This window comes from Mandrillus leucophaeus, unplaced genomic scaffold (genome assembly GCF_000951045.1).
Source record: "Mandrillus leucophaeus isolate KB7577 unplaced genomic scaffold, Mleu.le_1.0 Scaffold122, whole genome shotgun sequence".
NCBI lineage: Eukaryota > Metazoa > Chordata > Mammalia > Primates > Cercopithecidae > Mandrillus > Mandrillus leucophaeus.
The window spans coordinates 2,163,456-2,176,801 of record NW_012100543.1 but is presented as its reverse complement, the minus strand read 5'-3'; the positions used below and the strand labels follow the sequence as shown (position 1 = coordinate 2,176,801).

Below are 13,346 nucleotides of genomic sequence, written 5' to 3'. Positions count from 1 at the left end.
ATGAGCATTTACCCATTATGTTTTCTTTTAAACTAAGAAATGGCTAACCTGTTTTCTATTCAATCAAATGGTATTTTAGAAATTGTGGTCTACACAAAGGATGTCTCTTGCTGGGCAGAGTAATATAATACATTCTGTGTGGAGTAGGAAGCTTTAATGATATATGCAGTTTTGTTATTAAAACTGAGTTATATATTTTGCTCTGCTCTGGAAAATTGTGACCTAGTATAACATATCTTCACATTGTTTATAACTTGAGGAAAATCAACATTTTGGGTTCCCAGTTCACACAGTAGGAATTACATTTGTTTTGGCCAAATATAATTTATATAACTGCAAGGAACAATAAAACATGAACTCTACAGTGTTTTCTTACCTAAAAATAATACAGACCTTGTAAAATGGAAAAGATTATTATTATAAAGAAGACAGTAACTTAAAAGGCTGAAGCTCATTTTACAATACTTTTTAATGCCTGTGCAAATAGGCAGACACCTGTGTCCCCATTTTTCTTGACCCCAGCCCCAGGAGTGAGATTCCACACAGTAATAAATAACCTTGCAAGTAAAACTTTGAAATAGAATTTGCTTGATCAAGCCGAGTCCTTCCATGTTCAAAAGTCATTTTCTATGTGACTTCTTAAAATGATTCAGTACTCTTTATTGCTCCGCCTACAAAGATTTTTTTTGTAGGTGATAAAAGTATCTGGTCCATCTTATTAATATAAGAACCCCATAGTGAAGGGGCCATTATGGATTTAATTTAAAAGTTGAAAATGAAATGAATGAATGAATGAATAAATGGGTATTTCTCATTAAAGTCAACTAGCCTATTCAGGAATTGACTGTATTATTTCATTATCAAAATAAAACTATGATGCCATTCTCAAAGATATGTGAATGACAAAATGAGAAAAATATTCAAATTTGTTTTTATGAAATATATGCGAGTCACATTGAATGCATATTATAAACGTATTGAATGCATAATATTAAATTGCTGATTGCAAAATCAATCACACAACTAGAAAAAATAGTAACATTTTGGGGACAAGTACTTTGTTCAAGGAACTAGTCCGTTGTATCCTATGTAATACTCTAAAGTCTAAACAATTCTATGAAGTTGGCAAAATCATCACAATTTTACATGTGAAGAAGCGAAGGCTCATAAATCTTTTGTGATGTGTTCCAAACCACATGGCCAAGTGACTAGTAGAGTTGACCCCAAACTATGAGTCTTATGATTCTACATACCATGCTCTTTCTACTGTACCACTTGATAATTTACTGGGTGAAAACTACAGGCTAGTATCAGTCACAGCATAATCAGATGGCTGATGGGTCTATGATTCCTACTAGACAACCCCTATCTACTCTTGCTAGTCTTAATTTTCCTCAGTTCAAAACCTTTTCACATACAAATCAGGATTCTTCTTCCTAAGATTTTAAATTTTGCTAATTCCAGTACAATTTTCGACATGTTATTTTAAACCCTATTATCTATTTTAAAATGGAATTTAAATTGCACTCAATATTATTAGTGTTTGTACCTGTATTAATTTTTCTACAGCAATCCATTTTTAATGCCTTAAAGGCATCCTAAATGATGCCGACTTGCTTCTCAAGAGCAGACGTGAGTCTATTTACTTTGAAAAAGTCTGTAGCTTCTCCAGGCGTTGAATCATCTGGCTTGGGGCCAGACACTAGAGGGTGCTTTAGAAATATTATTTGATGATGAACTCGGATGTTAGCCACTTGCTTTTCAGAATTCATTCCTGTAAATCATGGCTTTGAAAACTTGTCAGTATTTTGCTTTTTCTTTTGTGGATTTCTTCAAAGGGAGAAGGAATGTCTGAAAAGTAAATATTCAACAGTCATAACTACATCCCAAGGAGGGTAGAATAAAAAATATTATAGAAATGTATAGATATATAAATATTTCTGTGAGATAAAAAGAGAACCCTGTGGATAACTCACAAAGAGCCTACTGGAACTTTATCAGTCGGCAGGGCTTTGTCAGAAGAAAGTGGGTTTGTGAAGGGACAGGAGAACATGTGTTTCTCCCCATTCCAAACCCTCCTTTCCTGGAAGCTTGCTGTAAACACTCACATTTGTATGAGACATTTTTTTTTTAAGAGGTGCTTTTACATATATTACCTTAAGGGATATTTACAACAACCTATGTGGTGAGCATTACTATTTTTATTCTACAGATAAAATAAAACAAAAACAAATGACAGGTTTAGTGACAATAATTAACTCACGTAGATCCAGAAAGCAAATTAACAGAAAAAGAATTTAATTATAGGACTTTATTCTACAATGTGCAGCAACCCCATCCTTCCCTCATATATGGTTGATATAACTCTATTAATTCATTTTCACCTTCAGATTTTGTCACCAATTGTGTCCTTCCCTTTTTATTCTTTTATTTTATCTTTAATGTCCCTAAAACTTAAAAAAATAAATAAGTAAAATAAAACACACAAAGAAGAAAAACCAGAGGTCATGAAATATGAAAATTTCATGCTTCCCCTGACCTCAAAAAACTAAGTTAAAATCTTCCATTTTAACTTAGCATAACCAACTACTGGAGAAAAAAAAAAAAAAAATCCTCTGAAGACTTACATTTTGAACTCAGCAGTTCACAATTTTTTAAGGCTTATCTGCTCACATATGCTGTGTTTGAATAACTGAACATTCCTTGCATCCAACTCTTGTCGCTGAAACAGAGCTCTAAGTGAAGCACAGCTGAGGCACAAAGTGTGCTGTCAGATTCCAGAGGAGTCAAAGCTCTCACTGGGAAGATTAGAAAAGGCTTAATGGGTGCAGCACACCAACATGGCACATGTATACTTATGTAACAAACCTGCATGTTGTGCACATGTACCCTAGAACTTAAAGTATAATAATAAAAAAAAATGAGGGAGAAATAAAGGCTGTGTGACAAACAGAAAAAAGGAAAGAAAGAAAAGAAAAGGCTTCGTAAAAGAAGGGGAAACAATTCTTTATTCTAGGCCTTAAATGACAATAGGATTTCAAAAGAACGCTTGAAGCTTTGGAAATAGGAAAGCCCCCAAGTCAGTGAAGCTCAGAATATATGCAGAAAACAATGAATATTTAACTTATTGGAGACTCGCTTGCCTGAGGAAACTATGGGGAGAACAGCCTGGCAAGCGAGCTTTGAACTGTGCATTAGAGCAGATCTGTCTCAGAGCTTTCTGAGCCAGTGGAAATACCAGCGTCATTCACCAATAGTAGCAATGGGCCATATGTGGCTGTAGGGCACTTGAAAAATGATTGGTTTGAATAAAAAACTGAAAGTTTAATTTAATTTTAATATTAATGTAAAAGCCAGATGTGGCTAGGGGCTACCATTTTGGACAGTGCCAATCAAGAGAGATTTGAATTACAGAGTGACAGGTTAGTACAGGATTGTAGATCTACCCACAGGAAGCAGACACTGACTGACTGAAGAAGAGAGATGAACTGAGATAATTTGGAGAGGCCAAGGTAAGAAAAGTATAAGATAGATGAATTGGAAGTTGGTATCAAAGAAGATATTAAGGTTGTAACTGATAAATTTGTGAACTGCTGAGTTTAAAATGCAACTTAAGCTCATTTAGCTTGTATGACAAATGTTTGTTCTCCACCAAATTTATGAATTTTTCCAATGTCAAAATGATGTCCATTCTTTCATCTCTCAGTCAACATCCAGAACCCAGCATCATGCCTTACACAAATATATGTTGTGCATGTGATATTGTCTTACAAACTCAACCATAGCTCTGTGTTAATGTTATTAGATATTGTGTTAATGTTAAATATTGATGTTAAATGTTAATATTAGATATTTAATGTTAAATATCTAAGATGGATGAAAGTGACAAGAGTTGGATGTAGTGAATATTCATTTAAACACAACATATGTCAGCAGGTAAGGCTTAAAAAAGTATTTTTTTTTCTGTATGTGTGTAAATGTGTGTGTGAGTGTGTGTGTGAGTGTGCAGGTGTGTACTGGTTTATTCTCCCTCAAATTTTTATCTCCAAAGCACTTGTAATGAAAATACATCACTATATTATTTTAAACCCATAAGAAACAATGTTCTTTTTTCAGCTTCATTAGATTCTTAATTATGGATAAAATATTCTGTAAAGTTACCCAGTGTCCACTCCTTCATTCTATAAGCTAAAACGATTGTTAAAACAAAAACAGAAAATTTGACTTCTCCAACTGTAAGGCTTGGGATCAAAATATCAAAATCACAAGTAAAATCTCACATTAAACTTGGTAAAACAAAATTATTTTCCTACGGTATTTTGCATAAGAGCAAAGAAAAAGAATAAAACAACAGCAGCAACAGCAATGCAACTTCTCATCTCCAACACAACCATTCTAATCACTAATATCTTTGTATCCACTAATGGACTCATCACTTGGGTGACTTCTCAAATAAATCTTAAATTGTTTTTGGCTCAGTAAATCCTCATATGAAGACGTTCTGGGGATGACTAGGCACCAAATAGCCTTCCGTAAAATGTGTTATGGGCCAATATTCACTCTGACCTGGCTTCTCTTCTATATTCTCATATGACATGAGCAAATGCACAGGCAGAGTATCAGGAAAAAACATCGAGAAGTTAGTTTTTTCTTCACATTCGTTCAAATGATGCCTGGGCTAACCATGTTTGATGAAGACAGAGTGAATTTATCCAGTTCTCCAGGCAAGGGCTATGTGTATTCTCTCTCTCTAAAAGTCTCATTTTGGAGAATCCTCAATTCATCAGTAACTCCTGCAGCTATTGCTGAAACCTTCCCCCTCCTTTATTTAAACCTGAAAAGAAAGTAAAGCCCAGCTGGTGAGGGTTATTGGGTTATCTGGAAGACAAGACTCTGGAGATTTGTATTCTTATGCATTCTTTGTCTCACAACAGTGGAAATCCTTGAACTTCCAGAGATACTATGTTCTAGCATCTTAATCCTCTTAAAAACTCATTTGTGTTATCTGACACTTACTTGAAATGTTGGGAGCAGAACTTTGGAAAGGGTTTTAGGTCTGGATCTTCCATTTTAACTTTATTGTGTTTTTAAGACTCATTTTTGAGTTTTCTTACACACACATACTGATCCCACATTTTTCTACATATATATTTAAATATGGGCAAATAACTGTATAAACTCAGGAAAATAAAGCAGTTATTGATATTAGTATATTAATTAATGAATTATCCCTTCATTCACAGAATCCTAAAATCTTAAAATTAAAATTGACCTTAAAGGGAGCTACCTTAAACCATTCTTACAAACTACTGTACTACTACAAGTATTGAATGCCTGGGATCAGAAATGGGAAGAATGCTTCCTTTTTCATGTTTTGTTCCTTCTATTTTGTTTCCAAATGTCCAAGTAGCCAAGTCTCTGGTATGTATCAGAGGAACAGTCAATTTTCAGAGTGAAGTCAAGTGAAAAGTATGCAGATGGCAGTGTAAATGTTAGGAAAGTTTGGGGAGAAATATGCCAACTATGTGCTGTTTTGTTACAGTAACTATAGAACCGTCTCTCCAATGCCACGGACAAGACCCTTGCCAAATGGAAGACCCTATTTATAACCCTATTGGGAAGAGGAAATGGTGCCAGGAACAAGATAAAACTATTATCTGTATTAAGAAAAATACTTAAAAGCATGTTTGTATTTGAAAATAAATGTTAGTGGTTAAGAAAAATAATAATGGTAGTTGTAGATCTGGGTGTTGAAACCTGTTGCAAGGCTATTAATTAGTCATCATCTTATCTTCACTGCCATGTCTCTGCCAACTTACCTGTTTGAAGTCATAAATGGAGCTCATAAATGGGCTGTTTGGGAGATATGTGGAAAATAAACAATTTCCCCCACTGGGTAAATAGTTAAGAAATCTCCCTGGGCTCATATGTTTTCCTCCTGTTGGCACTGTTGACTCAGTGCCCATGTGGGATGTACTCCCAAACTGTGCTGCTGCTGGCAATGTTTCCAGTGCCAAGTATTTAGCCTGCAGTCCCAGAGGCAATGAAAAAATAGCTAAGTCCAAGGGAGTGCCATGAGCATATGGACCCTGGTCACAAAAGTGTCACACTGGGAGGGGCTTGGACATATGCCACAGGCTGCATCAGGACATATGCCATGGGCTGCCACCCCAAATAATTTCCTCTTCCCCAGGACCCAGAGGAACAGCTTGTTGAATAAACAAGAGACTGAGAGAGTGGTTGAACTGGCACCAGGCCAGCGTCCCTTGCCTTCCCCCACTGAATCAATGAAAACTTGGCATATACTACATTTTCAAGGAGCAGGGAAGCATGAAGGCATAATCTCTTTGTCCCTCCTGTGCTTTGTCACTTCACCTTTTCTCCACCTACTTATCTGACTTGGTAGAATACAAACACTTGATATCATTTGGAATAAGACGAAATAAGGGTTGATTCCTGGCTCTTTTGCTAGCTCTGTACCCCTAAAAGAAAAACAAAAAAAGAATATTTAACTGATAAAAGCCTCAATTTCTTTTCAGTGAATGGTACCTACCTTGCTGGTTTGTGGAAAGGTTTAAAAAGGTGATATATAAAGTGCTTTGCACTGTTTCTAGCACATGATAGACAATAAATGTGAACTTGCGTATGACCAGATGCACACATTAAACTCTGGATAGTCCAGTTAATTACTCCATAATATTATTATTTAATAATCAAATTTATTTATTGAGTTATATTGTAATATAGACTATTGTCCTATAAGTATATATTTATTAAAATAATCTAATTGTTAACCCTGTATCAAAATTTCTGATAATTCTGTAATTATACACAATTATTAAAGACATAATTTCCATGTATTATATATCATGTGTTGTGTATTTTATACAAACACATTATATATATCACAATATTATGTATTACATGTTTTATATATCATGTTATATTATGGCTTGTATTACATATTATGGATTTGTAGGTCTCATATATATGTTACATACATATCACATTTAATATACTGTATATTTATTTGTATTATTATCAATTTATGTTTATATCAATTACAAATTGTGATATATAAGCTTGTTTCATGTAAATAACTTAAACTATAATCATATGATTAATATACTATCTATTAGGGGCTTATTAGATTGTCATACAGATAATTAGATATAATTATTTAAAATAACATGATTTTTTACTATTGTATATGCTATTTATATAAATGTAGGTGTAAACATGCACACACAAGTTTAGTTATTTAATGATCTTTGGTGTGCTTAAGCCACAATTCTCCTGGTTTAGAGTTATCACAAGGGAAGAAAGTGAAATGTCATGGGACAACCATGTGTCTAAATGAGAAAAGTTTCAGTCGAGGTCCTGACAGGTGTGTGACCCTGGGCATGCCGTTCACCCTCTCTGAATCCTTATTTTCTTACTCTAGTAAAAAGGCAAGGGAACATTTACAGATTTAAATTGAAATAACATATGAAAAGTCTGCAACACACTTCTTAGCTCATAATTAATCAATAAGTGGTAGATGTCTTTATTATCAAAAACTAATTATCATTGTTGTTTTCAATGGAAGTCTCAGAAATAACATCTGAAAAGCAGCCGTTCACTTACTGAGGATTTCTACATGCAGAGCCGGCTACTGCGATTTCTGTTTTGCTTGGGCCTCATTTGGAGAACAGGGCCAGTTGTTCTCACTTTCTAGTGGTTGGAGAATATTCAAACTGATATCCCTTGTGGAGTAAGATCTTGGGGACAAATATTTCTTCTATTTCAAGGTTTCTTAAATTTCACATGTGATTTTAAAAAGCAAATAAGCCCCTTAATTGCTTCGTTAAGCTAGTCAACACTAATTAAGAAAAGTCAAGTGGAAAAATATTAGAAACTGCTGTGCTTGACTTGAAGCCTCCTCTCTTTCTCCCAGAATATGTTTTGCTTTGCTAAGGAAAGGGAGTTTGTGATTTTGTGTGATAGAATCCACTCTGACCTCCTGGGTTCTGAGCTTGAAATTGAGCTTCAGTCTTTGGGGGTTGATCCTGTTTATTACTGATGAAACATGATTTCCCAACCCCATGAAAAAATGCCTAAGTGCCTTGTAAAGTAGCACAGGGGGTAAACCAAACTATTTTGATGAGTTAGAATTCAACAAGCTTGAAACATCAGTTTCTTCTCCTTTGATACAGCATAGGAGCTTAAGAACAGTGGGCAAGGGAGGTAGCTCAGTCTTGGAGTGGGAGCTCCGTATGTGAATATGTGCACGTATGCGTGTATGTCTGCACCTTTGTGTTTGTGCACTTCTGTGCACATATGCGGTGTTGAGTATGCCGTAGGGAGCTTCTACTTGTCTGCAAGACAAATAGGTCCTGAATTCAGCCTTTTGCTCTTCTCCAAACTTTAGGGCAGTTATTTCTCTTAGTTCTGCTGAAGCTTATAAGAAAAGTGAGTTTTGTTATATATTTTCCTAGAACTAACTAGGCCATATGTCTGGTTATATCAGCTCCTTTGGAATCTCTCCGATCTAGAGAAAATGATGAAGTAATTCCAGTAACCTGCCTTAACTCACCTTTATTGTAGTAAACAGCTTCTATATATTGAGCCCTTACTGTGTACCAAATGTTGTTTAGATATTTTATAACCATGGCCACATGTAATTCTCAGGGTACCTCCTCAAGATGCATATTATTATCTCTGTTTAATTGATAAAGATATCAAGGCTAAGAGAAATAAATGGCTCATAGCCCCTGAGTTGGTAAGTTGTTGAGCAGGGATTAAAACCCCAAGATGCCTCCTGCAAACTCAGTCTGCTTTCCTCTTTACCCCATTATTGAAAAGGCTCTCTTACTGTAATCCTCTGAGTCATACCAGTAATCTTTCCTGGTCCTAGATGAGAAAAACTCAAATTCCTCTTCACTCTAAAAACACTCCTTGGCACAGTGTCTCTGCTAAGCCTGCTCAGCATGCAAACATCCCCTGAAGCTCCACGGTTGGCTTTACCCACAGCCTTCAGGAGCTCAGCACATGTCAAGCCCTTCAGAGGATTTTGGGCTGCTTAAGGGAATCTACTGGAAAAGCAAGAAATATGGAGGACTTTGGGATTGGAATCAGAAGTAATTTTACCTATATTGGCACTTGTGCTGGGGAGACCAGACCTGAGTTATCGAGGGTAATAGGTGATCTCCCCTTGGGGCGTCAGCTCCCGTGGATGGCCTTTCTCCTTGACTATGGATGAGTGAAAAGGATAAGAACCTTGCCTTCATCAGAATAAACTCAACAGAGCCAAAACCATAAGACTCAGTCTATTTTGCAGGCATTGAAGCATGCTGTGACACTATCATGCCAGACCCCTATTAACTTCAGTAGGGATGGCACTGGGTTCAAGAGGCTAGAGAAGAGACCTAGAGCCAGCAAAAGAGGCCTATGGTTTTATTTGCGGGAACTTACATACAGGGACGGTCCAGGGGTGGCAGGCTGGACAGGAAAACCAGAACTGCTGGAAAAAAAAAACATGCAGTTTACATAACATCCTCACTGAGCACCCTCTCCTCAGCAACCTCCACATGAGCACCCTCATTTCTTAAATTATTGCTGTCAGGTCCATCTGCTGTACAGGGTCATTCTCAGGGTAGGCTTCAGTTAAGCTATTACTGTCAGGTGTGTCTACCATACAGGCACCAATTGCATTGGCCCATTTGAGGGAAAAAAGCTCAGTATGTCTTGAGTGAGGAAAAAGTGTAGAAGCCCTTGTTGGATGTACTGAGGAATCCAGTTCGTAGGCTCCAAAGGGGTTCTGTTAACTCGGCACTGAGCAGTCCCATGAGATTGTGAGTGTTCAATCAGCTTGGGGAGGGATAGCAGTGGGCATCTTCTGCCTGTGGTGGGCATGCTTGTGGGGGTTGAGAGACCTGCCATCCATTAGACTCTTGTGTACTGAAGAGCTTCCTCAGTTTCCTTTTGGCCCAGGACTAGTAGATAAGACAATTCTAGACTTCTCTCATAATGGGTCTGAGCCAGTGGATAGTTCCCTTGCCTTGGACTGAGCAGGATGAAGTCTGCAGGGATGGGGTGGGAGCAGCGCCTGTAGCTCTGATGCTTCAGACACATGTACATTCTTATGAAAACAAATGATCTCTGGCCAGGAACTGAACACAGATAAACTAAGGCACAAAGTGTGCACAATTAAAAAGACCACAACTTTTGTGAAAACGCTGACTTTAAATAAAATAAGCAAATAAAGGAACAAACAACCCTTACATATTTCCTTCAATTTCTCAGTGTTCTGGAGATTCAGAGCAAGTGATTATGAGACTAAAAAGTTTTATCAGGTAGTTATCAAATTATTCCCACCAAAAATATGAGATAGAATCATGACATTCTTTCCCAACATCTTTAATGAGAGTAGAATGAGGTCTTTGTAATAACAAACAGCTTTTGATATTTCTGTGGGGGGCTGTTGCTCTAACTGCTCACAAATCAAGGACAAGAAATAAAGTTTATGTAAGAAGAATGTGTGATGAATGTTTTGGGAATTGAAGCGTGCAACATAAATGAGCGTAAGGATACAGGTGTGAGAGGCTGTTGCAACCTAGGTCACAGTTCAGAAGGTGGTCTACCCCAGAGCACCTGCCAGTCAGATAAAGAATCCAGGCAAGCACAAGGCAGGATATTAATACTCATAGATAAATGAGCTGAGAACTGTGGTCCTGGGGGGGCCTGAAACACTTAACAAAGTAGGGGCTCATGACTAAGAAAAATACAAGGCCAGATCCCAGTTCTAGTGACAAGGTCAGAGGAAATAGAGATGTCAGCAGGGTGACCCAGAGAGTACTAAGTCTCAGACCTCACTGTGGCAAAAAGTGATTAGAATCTAATGAGAGTGCCTGGGTGTCAAACCCAGTCAATGGATACTAGCAAGGGTTCATGATAGTCTGAGCTCCACTGAACTTCACTGTCCCAAAGATTGAAGTGGTGGAAGGCTCCTGATAACTTTGCCAAGAACAGAAGTGGTGTGAGTACTGGGTACCCTTAGGCCTCCTGGAAGCCCAGAAGATTGAGCCTTAAGAATATGAAGAGGGGGCCAGGCATGGTGGCTCACCCTGTAGTCCCAGCACTTTGGGAGGCCAAGGTGGGTGGATAACGAGATCAGGAGTTCAAGATCAGCCTGACCAACATGGTGAAACCCCATCTCTACTAAAAATACAAAAATTAGCCGGGAGTGGTGGCGTGCACCTATCGTCCCAACTACTCAGGAGGCTGAGGCAACAGAATCGCTTGAACCTGGGAGGCAGAGGTTGCAGTGAGCTGAGATGGCACCACTGTACTCCAGCCTGGGCGACAGAGCAAGACTCCATCTCAAAAAAAAAAAAAAGAAAAACAAACTATATATATATTTTTTTACATGAAGAGGGTGGAAGATTTCGTATGTTAACACCCTGGAAAGTCATCACTCCCAGATTCTTTCCATGGAGGCTCTCTCGAAAGCAGAATGACTCCCATTCTAGAAGCAGAAGGTGAGTATGGCAAAGGCCTGTGGAGGAGCTAGTGTGAAAGGAACTGACATGAGGACAGCTACCAACTGGAGTGAGAAAGTCAGGTCTCAGCTACAAGAGCACTAACTCGGCAGGCGAGACCAGTAGGGCCCTCATCAGAAACAGTCCAGATCAGCCACCTTTTTTGACATTTTGAGTCCAAAAATATTCCTATATACTACACTGAAGTGTGTCCCTGAAGGTGGCCTCAGAAATGGTCCATATGAAGTCCTGGGAAGGCTGTGGAGGTTCTCCTCTTTTGTTTCCTTCTTCAACTTGCTCCAATTACCTTGCTCTCCCATTGAATTTCAAATCACGCCTTGTATCTTCACACCTCAGGTCTTTACCCTAAGCCTTCTCTTTGCCTGGAATGACCTCTTTCCTCTCTCATCATTCAATCTCCATCTCGCCTTTGAAATAAAGCCTACCTTTCTTGCTATTGTGATTACTTTAGCTTGCATGGACTTTTCCTGGCTCTAATATCTGAATCTTGTATTCAATAATCATTCTTTGGTAAATTTTCCTAAGAAAGCCCACTGGACAAAAGTCAGATTCACATTAAACTACAAACTAAAGAGCAGGAAGAGCCCCTAGAGATCCCCTAGCCCTACTATTTCTGTTTAGGTGAGGAGGCAAAAGTGTAGAAGGAAGCCATGATTTCCTTAAAGTCACAAGAGAGTCAAAAGCAGAGAATGCATAAATCTATGTCTACTGACTCTCAATCTGGAATGTCTTCATACATTTTTTTAAAATTTTTTATGCCTAAGTAGTTTAACTTGAGATGAAAATGCAATAAGAATCACATTTCCACAGAAGTGGTAAGAAATTGGTCAGGGCTCCTTTCTGATGTTTCAGCAGCTATGAGTCTCACTGAAGGTCCCTGTTTTTGCACCTCAGGGTAAATCATGGGTTTCTGAATGGGCAGGAGGAAACTAAGACTAAGTGAGGCTACCCCTGGATACACTGGAAGCCCTCCCAGGAGGGAAGAGAGAGAGACCTATAACATCAACCTTGAGCTTTCCTTCTTTGTTCCTTTTACGGCCTTCCTCACTTTACGTGAGTTCTGGGATATGAACATGCTCAGGGGTAGAGAAAGCTGTAATCCCCAGGGCCCTGCACTATAAACTTCATTTCCTCCCTTTATTGCAGTTAACTGCCCATGAACTCTATTAATATTTTGCAAATTGAGATCCCTAAAACACATGTTACTGTTAATTTTAACCTCATGCTAACTAGGATGTGGTCAAATTTTCACAACAAATTCCAAGGATATTTTGATATGCCTTGGAAAAATGCATTTAAAGGTGGCTCTGGGGTATTATTTCTTCTAAGTCTATACATTTTCTTTCAATTCTTGCTGCTTACGAGCAAGCAGAGGTAAACTGTCTTAGGTGAGGAGGAGCCATAATACAAAGTGATGCAGTTACGATACAGGAGTGACAGAAAGAAGCCTCTACCAGACCAAGAGGGATAGTCAAGGAACATCAACTTTCTGAACATAAACCTTCTGAACTTACCATAGTAAAAATCTGATGTCAACAAAATTGTTATACACTTTTGCATGCAGAATCAAGTTACTTCGAAACACTTCACCATTCTATAAACACAGTTCTTCCCTTAGGCAAAAGCCATGGGTTTTATAAATTTAATGAGGCAAAAATGAATTTTTCCCACCTCCAGGATACCAAATACATTATCACGGAATAGTATCACAAGTGTGACCTCTAAGTCTGATGAGCCACAAATAAGAAACTCCCTTCCTTCCTTCCTTCCTTCCTTCCTTCCTTCCTCCCTCCCGCCCTCCCTCCC

The 13,346-nt window shown here is 38.0% G+C and overlaps 1 long non-coding RNA gene across 1 annotated transcript in view; it reads right to left on the bottom strand.

The window, feature by feature from the left end:
* Positions 1 to 452: 452 nt before the first annotated feature.
* The window catches only part of LOC105533070, a 40,283-nt gene continuing 27,389 nt past the window's right edge, over positions 453 to 13,346 (bottom strand). Inside the window, exons 3-4 of the long non-coding RNA XR_001005075.1 lie at positions 9,454 to 9,499; positions 453 to 1,851 (exon numbers count right to left, since the gene is read on the bottom strand). This is a non-coding gene — a long non-coding RNA (uncharacterized LOC105533070). The remainder of the gene's footprint in view (positions 1,852 to 9,453; positions 9,500 to 13,346) is intronic.